At 40.8% G+C, this 9,328-nt stretch overlaps 1 protein-coding gene across 1 annotated transcript in view; it reads right to left on the bottom strand.

Moving 5' to 3' along the window:
• Positions 1-9,328, bottom strand: part of LOC116170367 — a 631,383-nt gene that overhangs the window by 180,790 nt on the left and 441,265 nt on the right. The gene's annotated exons all lie outside the window — the stretch shown is intronic.

Here is a 9,328-nt window from a genome sequence, read left to right as displayed (position 1 = left end):
TATAATTCAATAAAAAATCTTTGATGAAACTTGCGGTTGGTTTGCCATTTTTTTCAACCGTCGTCGATCACCTCAATACTGTTACACTTTATTGGGGTTTAACTATATACACAGCACATATCCACCACTAAAATCACTGAATCACACTTTTTGCTACTATGGATCGCACCACTTAAATACTTCGCCTAAACCTCGGCCTGCTTATTAATGGATATTTATTAGTAAATAATTTTAGTCTGGACTAAAATTTTCCACTTCAGTCCAATGCCGGCCGGCCAACGCACTACACACGTTAAGTTTTTAACAGTCAAACAGGCCGCCGGCCAGGCAGCTGCTGTCAGTTAACTGTGTGTTGTAGTTGAAAAATGGCCCTGCCGGCCACGGCCCTTTTCCGGCCATAGCCGGCCGGCCCAACTGAACGTGAACATAGGTACCTTAGGCTATTTGCACACACACCGATTTGGATGGTCGGCAAAAATCGGCCGATATTCTTATCGATAGCAGGTTGCTTGCAGCACATAACGATTTTTACCGGATCAAACAATCAATTGCCTCTTGTTGTCGTGTCACGAGGTGATTGAATAATAATGAAACCTAGGGAACGAGTTGTTGCTAAATGTGGTTCATTGTATCGCCGCATCAACAGCACCGTAGGATTAAGCGGCAAGTGCATGGATTCATCCTATCAATCAAAGCAGAGAAACACACGGGACATTCTACACTCTTTTGAGAACTAAGCTTGAATGACAGTAAATTTTTCAACTTCTTCAGAATGTCAATTGCATCCTTGCACGAGCTCCATGAGAAGTTGAAAAAATGAAAATCCACACCCCAGAACACTAAAATGAGAAACTCTATTCCTTTCACGAAAAGGCTTGCTTTTAACATTTGAGGTAAGGTATAAAATACGTCTGTATATTACACAATGCACTAAATTATTTAAAAAAAAATATGAATATAACCTATGTCCACAATTTGGGTTCCAATCGCCCTTTCAGCGTTTAGCGAAAATGAGAGTAACAGACGGACTACAGACCGACATCTTTGAGATTTTGTTTAATTCGGATCCTGGTACTTAAAAACGTGTATTCCCGTAAAAAAAAAGTGGGGTGTCAATTTTTTAGCCCCAATGCAAAGTAATAGTATTATATGGTTTTAAATTGATAAGAATATTTTCACAAGAACCCTAGTTTTTGCCAGTTTGGGGTACAAAGAACCAATTCAAGAAAGTATGGAGAACAAAATAAACCACAATATTAATTTCATTTATTGTACATTTTAGATTTACATTGTACATTGAAATATATTCCTTTGCAAAGTAATTAAAACTTTAAGCCAAGTTGTAATTAAGTAAATCATAGGTAGTATCTGAGAATACACAGATCCACCTGGGGAGGGGCTCGCCGATGGCAGGTGCTCTGTCTCTGGAGACGTGGCGGCTGAAATGTCGGCCAAATCTTGATTAGTATTGTGCAGTGGTTTGTTCTTTGTTGAGCGTTCAAGTGTGTGTGCTTTCGAAGAGCATGCCTGCTGGTGGTTTTGAATCGATATTTATTGGCATTTTTGTGAATTTTTGAATTAGGTAGGTTTGGGGAGTTTGGGTAACTGATGCGTTTGGGCTGTTGTGGGTTGAAAGCTGTTAATTGCGCTGAATTGATTGGAATAAGATTGTGGATGGGAATAACTGGTTGATACTCCGGGAAAAGAATAGTTGTTATTGGGATAGTAGAAGGTTGTTGCCGGTGGAAAGATACTTTGGGGTCGAGGTTGAATGCAAGTGTTTTGGCGTTTGTTGTGTATATTTTAGAAATTACTTCCAAAAACACCCATTTGGAATTCAAGAATTTTCACTGGTCACGCAACTTGTTCAAATTGAGGCAAAAGTCCTTGAATAAAAACGAAAATATGAGGACTAGGTTGCTGGTATCTTCTAACGCTTTCATCATTTTTAGCTCAACCTCGTCAGGCCGGGACGTCTTTATATTCTTGGGCTGTTTAGGATTGGGGTTCTCACAGATCGTTCCTCTTTGCGGGGTTATGGGGCTTCGAGTGGAATTATCAACATCTTCGTTTTCCATTGTCGTCTGTTCTATCTTCCAAACTTTCTACAACTTCCCTCAACTGGATTCAATTTATTTAAAAATTGCCATTGGTCAGCGTAGACCGTATTTTTTAATTTTTGGCCGGCACCAGCTCCACTGCTTCTTAGACTTCTTTTAGCTTTTCTCTTGACTTCCGTGAATGCATCCGCGAAGTTGCCCCCATCTTCTTTGTTACTTCTTTTCCTGTAACAATTAAATCTAAATAGTATTTTGAATTGTAAACTCTTTCATAAGGCACCAATGAGGGATTATATATGGAATTTCTTTACTTCCATTGTGGTATGGGCTAACAAATGCATATAATTTTATGAAAAATTCATGTTCTACGAGGCCGCATTTTGGCATTATTTATTTGAATAGACTACGTAATGTCTACCTAAGCCTTCTTTTTTCAGATATCTTGCGAGTGGTGGCACCTTTACGGACCTACACTATTCCTTCAAAGTTGGGATTTCTACTGCAAGGAAAATAGTAAAAGAAGTTATGCCGAAGCAATCCTGGTTAGTTATGAGAATGAGTGTAATAACTTGAACCTCTCTAAAAATTTATCTTTGGCAACATTGCTTTTCTGATTTTGAAAAAAAATGCGCAACTTTCCCACAATTGCATAGGCGCGGTCGATGGGAAGCACAATTCCGCATAACTTGTCCGATAAGAAGTTGTTCCATGTTTTATTACAAGCACTATTACTCTGTGTAGTATTAATGGCAGTAGCTGATTCAAAATATCGTTATATTTATGTTTAGTGTTGGAAGCTTTGGACAAAGGTTGGCGATCCTCTATTTTCAAGCAATCCAATCAGATACTGACAAACTCATTACAATTACCTGAAAGAAAAAATGCTGCCGGGACCAGAATCTCCTAAAAGTTCCTTACTACTTTGTTGGAGACAAGCGTTTGGTCTTCACACTCATTTAATGCGGCCGCACGGTGGATCACATCTAACGGTTGAAAAAGAGAGTAATTTAATTATCGTTTGTGTGGGCTCGCGTTATGTCGAGTGTGCTTTGGGATATTAAGCAACAAATGGCGCACTCTTCCACAGCCTATAAACGTCTTGAACCGGATTTTGCAAGTTGACATTGTAAAAGCGTGCATTGTGTCCTGCACCAATTTTGTCGTGACCGGGACGGTTATTTGCCCAGAGATACAACAACAATACTTGGTTGGAAGATTTTGTCAAGAGAGGCCAACAGCACGGGGTGGTCCTACAAAGCTAACAATGTTCGAAAAATATTAACTAAATATTTTGTAACAAAATATCGGAGCAGTTCCCTGGCAAAATGAAGTAAGATATGACATGAGTTTTCACTTTGGTGAGAATTGTTTGTTTACTATTTCTAGCGCCATATATTAATTTCCAAAGTTTTTAAGATAAAATAAATATGACATACATGAAACTACTTACCAAAAATGCATTTTTTTGCTTGTATTCTCCCATTCTCCTCAAAATTGTTTTTCAGAACACAACAAAACTTCCTCGTCCATTGCTATCCTGGTAAGATTCCATATCTTTAAATGAGTCCAAGTTTTTAATCCCCAGCAAACAGGCGCTTGCCATCCACTAAACGAAATATACAGGACATCATTGTTATTAAGATCACCACATGCAGCAAACGCAATTAAAACGTTAACTGCACGAAACTAGCACTCACTACCAATGGCAAGTCTTATATATTCAACAGAGCACTCGGCTGGAATTAAAGATGGCGATTGCAAGAACTGTGAGGACCGGTCGGTAAAACAATCGTGCATGTGCAAGCGTTGTATTTAGTCACGTAGGTCACTGTGTCGCCCGTGCTTCTCCGGCATCGGCGATATACAGTGGGCAGTGGCCGGGCTGCTCGCCGGCAATTTTACCGGCACCGATCCAGAGGCCGGCGTAATGTGCCAGGTCCCGTTCCCCTCCGTGGGTTCACTATTGGAATTTGGACGGACCGGTAAAAAAAGGCCGTCCAAAATCGGTAATGTGTGTGCAAATAGCCTTAAAGTGCTATATTGGCTTGGCCGACCCGCAATAGGACGGATGGATTAATTTTGTTGGTCCCATGTTTTGAGGCATAAACAGTGTCTTTTTTTGTTAATACAAGGTTTAACTAAATTCAATTAGTACGCGCGAAGCAATCGTATCCATTTCTCAGGAGGATGTTTCAGAGTTCTCGTATTAATCTCCATCTGAGATAAGGTGTGACGATTTGTGGCAGTCTTTTCACCCCAAATTTTTTTCCCGTTTTCATCCTTTTTCTTCTTCTTAAAATTACAACAATCGCTTGTTCTTAACTGTCCTATTATCAAAGCAATGTTCGATCAATAGACTTGCGTTGTGTATTAATTTAAACGGCCGGGCGGCAAATATCGTTTCCTACTAATGGATGCCGGCCAATGGCCGCCGATGTTAAAAACTGACGTGTGTAGTTGAGCAACGATCACGACCGGCGGCGGCCCTGAACTGCACAGTCCATGGCCGGCCGGCGAACTGAATGTGGAATACCTTACTTTATAACTTTATTTTGGGGCAAAAAAATTCGTGGGAGTAAGCGTTATGCAAACTTTTTTTTGTTAGCAATCGCTTAATAATTACGGTATTATGGCACTGAGTAAAATCGACTATTTAGGCTCATACTTAAAACGCAAAACGAATTATTTCATTTTAGGTTGGCTCGTTTTATTCCCTTTTTAAAATAAAAATTTAACCCCCTCTGAGTCAACTACATTTTATTTTTCCCTAAAAGCTAATAAGTATTTTTACAAGAGATATTTTTTATTTTAAAAATTGATGAATTTTTTCGAATGTAGACCACTCTTCTCCCAGACGTCGTTCATTGAGGCGTGCTGCTGCTACTTCCCTCCTCCAACCTCCTGGTTTTTTTCTTTGAGGCGCTCTTGGTAGCGTTGCCTGAATACTGGGCGTCTTTCTGATGTACCCATGTCAGACGATGCCCTGCTAACTCTCGAGGCGTAGAGGGCTCGAACCAGGGGAGGGAGCGAACGTCGGGAGGTTGTGGCACTACATTTTCTTGCAGTTGCCGTACTGTTGAAGGAGGACTTGGAATCCGTTTCGTACGAAAGGTTTCCTTTCGAAAAACCTCCCTCAAAACTTTTCATATCCTTTTGTTGCGTGCCTGTAACAAGAGAATAGGAATATTAGAACATTCTTTGTCAATAAGATTCTTTAGTATGATGAATTACTTGTATTATCTTTACCCTTGTTTACCATGTTGTTTGCAAAGGTTTTCATCGCGTCAAATATGATGTGCCTTGCCAGTAATAGAGGTAATAGATTCAATCGATTCTGTGCTTGGCGCATTTCGCAAAACAACCGTATTTGCCGTGCCTTTTCTTGCAGTATTTTAACGGTTTCAAAGTGCGCTTGGTCGTCGTTCTGCTCTCGCTGTAGCTGGCATTGCTTCTACCGGATCGGGTAGATCGTCTGCTATCGGTCGAAGATACAGACGCCATGCTAACGTCCGAGTCGGATTCGGCGGGCGAGATGCGTTGGACGACCGGCATCTCCTCGTCGACGTCGTCCACTTCGACTGGGTGGAAAGGATCGTCGTGTCTGGCTTCGTACTGCGGAACTCGTCCGTGACACAGTTCGAATAGCATAACCGTTAACCCTTTGACGTTCGGTAGCGATATTGAAATCTGCCAGAAGCATCCTTTTGTCGTTCGTGAGGTACGTTTCGACGTAGAGAGAGACGTAATAACCGCAGTTGTTTGTACCCGTCTCTTTGAACGTTGTAACTTGCAGGGTCGGCAATTTCGATGTCGATGGCGTCGTTGGACGCGAAGAACGGATCGAATTCGCGAATTGCGTCCTTGATGGCGGGTATGTAGCGGGCGTTGTCGTTGTCGAACCGGTTTTTGTTGGGCAGAGGGTCGTAAAGTACGGTTCGGCCTCTTCGCTCGTGAATCACCAGTGCGAAGTGTCCCGGGAAGTAGATCGGGACGAACAGTACCTCGTACTCGTTACAATCGCCCCAGGCGCCTACGGTTGACGAGACGGGCGCGTTACTCCATACGCCTATCCTGTACCCGATGTTAATCAAGATCGACTTGATAACATCCTGCGCCAAGTATGCGACGTACATCATGTAGCCGAATACGCTGTTCACGTTCATCTGCGATGTCGGATCGTGGAATTGTGCCATCAGATCGTATCGAGCGAGATCGTAAAACGGAGTGATTTGCAAATTTGCCATCGCAAATCGCCAACGACGAGGACCTCTACCGGAAGCGCGGTAGCAGGTATTGGGGTAGATGCGGGTGGTGGTATTACGGACTGCGACAAAGTAAGCGGCGCGTCGTGCTCGCTACCAGAAATGCCCGCTTTTCTGGCTGCATATTGGGCCGTGATTCCGAAAGTACTTGACGCGTTTTTGGAACCCAGATTGTACATCTATGAAGGAAGGTAAGAGGAGTGTTTATAAAGATGTGTATGTGTAAAAATTTATTTAATTTTAAATTTTGTTTTTGAAAGGTTTGGTATTCCAAGGAGAAAGAAATGCGTAGCAAGAACTATAGCAGATTATCCTACTTGATCATCAAGGGGCTGAAATGCATAACTTACTAATACCTGATGCAGTTGAAGAATCTTGGTAAAACCTTTACCAAAGTATGGGGGTGGATGTCAGTATTTGGTAATATCAGTGCAGGGGTGATCGGCATCTTTTTCATTATGAAGGTCTTTAAGATAGGTAAATAAATCGAATTTGTTATAACGTTTATTTTATATTTTCTGTGGCGATCGATTTCAGCGAAATGCCATCATCAGGCCTACCTATAATATATCCTGTGCTATAATTGATAAACTTAGAACAGTGCTTACCGTCAAATGTTTAAAAGGCAGCGTTTTTAGATTTTAACATGAAGTGCGTGTTACTTATGGATGTGGAATATATCTATTGAAAATAACATTAGTAAAATTGAACATCACATACAACCAATAATATAATTAATTAAAAAAATTTACATAAATGAAATACAACAAATAGCAACAATGTGTTTAAAGTGTGGTTATGTTTTTAGCAGTGGCGTGTATGTATATTAAATTATAAATGTGGGATGTGTTGAATTCGATGATTTCATTGGGGGTGATTGTGTTGGTGTTCATAAGTGCTTTTTGTATTTCAAAGTTTTCTAGGATGGTAAGTTTATGGTAAAGGTTGCAATTGTGTAGTAATTTAGTCTTTAAGATAATTTTAGATACTATCATACATGGTAAAGCACTACATGAAATTTATGGTTGTAGTTATGTACTTATTATAGCAAGTATTTGGTCTACATCATATTTACTTCACCGAGGTAAAGACTCCACGAGCACACTGTATTGTCATAACTGCCTATTGTTACGTCACAACATGAATAATAGATCAGACATGTTTTTACGAACTTCACACCACGCTATTCGGTATATAATGATAACCGTTAGGGCACAATACCATATCGTAATTCCCTAAAAAAATTGCTACATATTTAAATTTAAAAGATTGCGATAAATATACCGGGCATTGCTTCCGACGTACTGCAGCAACTTTATTGGTGAATGCAGGAGGCGATATTTTACAGCTGAAGCGCATGGGTGGATGGAAATCTGCAGCAGTGGCAGAAGGATACGTGGAGCAGTCACTACATGGACAAGAAAAAACTGCAGGGATTTTATCATCGGGAAGCACTTCTGCTGCGATTTGATCAGCTGTACAAAATTATAGTCCGATTCCTTGTTCATCTTCATCAATATCGCCAACTGCATCCTCGTCCAGGCAAGACTTGCAAATAAACCCGCCAATTCCATCCATTAACAGATTTGTTGGCGCTACCTTTCTAGTTCCCTCGTTGTCGCCTTCAGAATTATGTATCAGCAGCGTACCCCTCTCTAGCTCAGTGAAGACGGGCCGGGTTCCTAGTTGGTTAGAACCTAAAATACCTCATATACAAGATAACTCGAAGATTATGGGCGCCACCAGCTCTACACTGCACTCCGCTACTGAATTTAACGGAAGCTGGGCCGTAGATGGTAAGACTCCAGCGACAACTCAGTCCCCAATTTGACTACACACCTCTAACAATAATAAATAAGGATCCCCAATATTTAAGACCGCACAAATATCACAGTTTCCAGAAGAACAACTTCAACTTTTAATCCTAAAAACCGAAACAAAAAACCGTTATAATTATCCCCTTTGAGTTAATTAACATTTACCAGTCAAGCTGGCTCCCACCCCATAAAACAACTAAAGTAACAAGATCACAAAACTGTATCTGACCGAGGCCTACGATACCTGAGTATCGTAGGCCTCGATCTGACCAAACCCACTCGATTGTCGGGACCTGCTATTATTCGGCTATAATTTGAATTTACTGAATTTCAACTAACTTACGTTAACAGTAGCACAAGGCTTCCCACCAGTTTACGTCTAACAACAATTATTGCTTCCCTCACAAGTAATTTCTTTGCAACGAAATGTCTTCAACTAATTGTTAACAAAAGGGGTCTCCCCAAATTCGACAGAATCTCTAAGATTCTCTGTTAACAATAATTCATCGTGAACGTCAAATTTCATAACAACAAGAATGTTCTAAGGTCCTCCCAATCAATCGGTACGTAACTTCGACAGACATTAGTGACACTTCGCTGTGGGTACTCGACGTTCCTCCAACACCTCGCCACGATCTCCACGTACAGCGGTTGACTATGTGATCGGCACGAACTCCAAAGGTTCTACGATGTCCTCAATCTCACGTAGAGGTAATCGGTCCTCTATCTCTCGTTTCTCCCAACAGCGATATACACGAAAACAACTCCACCTCCCCCAGGGTTAATGCTCAAGACAAAACGAACGTTCGACAGCCGTGCTGGTTATTATAGTCCTACCGGCTGCTCCGCCTAAAATAAACCCCCAGATGTAGGGGAGTTGTGTATGAGATGGCATACTTTTTTTAAACAGGTTGTAACTATTACAATATTGATGTTAAAAAGATAAACCATGACGTTTTAAACAATATAATGGGTAAACCTAATACATTTCAATTCATTACAAGGTATACTCAATCTATTTCGGCACTTTTAATTAAATAATGTAACCCTAACAGATGCCATCTCATCCATAATGTCCGTATGAGATGGCATACTTGCAAAATTAAGTTTTACAAATGTCACAGATGAAGCTTTTCACTCTTCTGTCTGTACCAGCACATTCTGCATGACACCACTGGTCGCATACCAT

Source organism: Photinus pyralis, unplaced genomic scaffold, assembly GCF_008802855.1.
Source record: "Photinus pyralis isolate 1611_PpyrPB1 unplaced genomic scaffold, Ppyr1.3 Ppyr1.4_LG1, whole genome shotgun sequence".
NCBI classification, from domain to species: Eukaryota; Metazoa; Arthropoda; class Insecta; order Coleoptera; family Lampyridae; genus Photinus; species Photinus pyralis.
The sequence above is the reverse complement of the archived record's forward strand: the minus strand, read 5'-3'. Positions and strand labels throughout refer to the sequence as shown.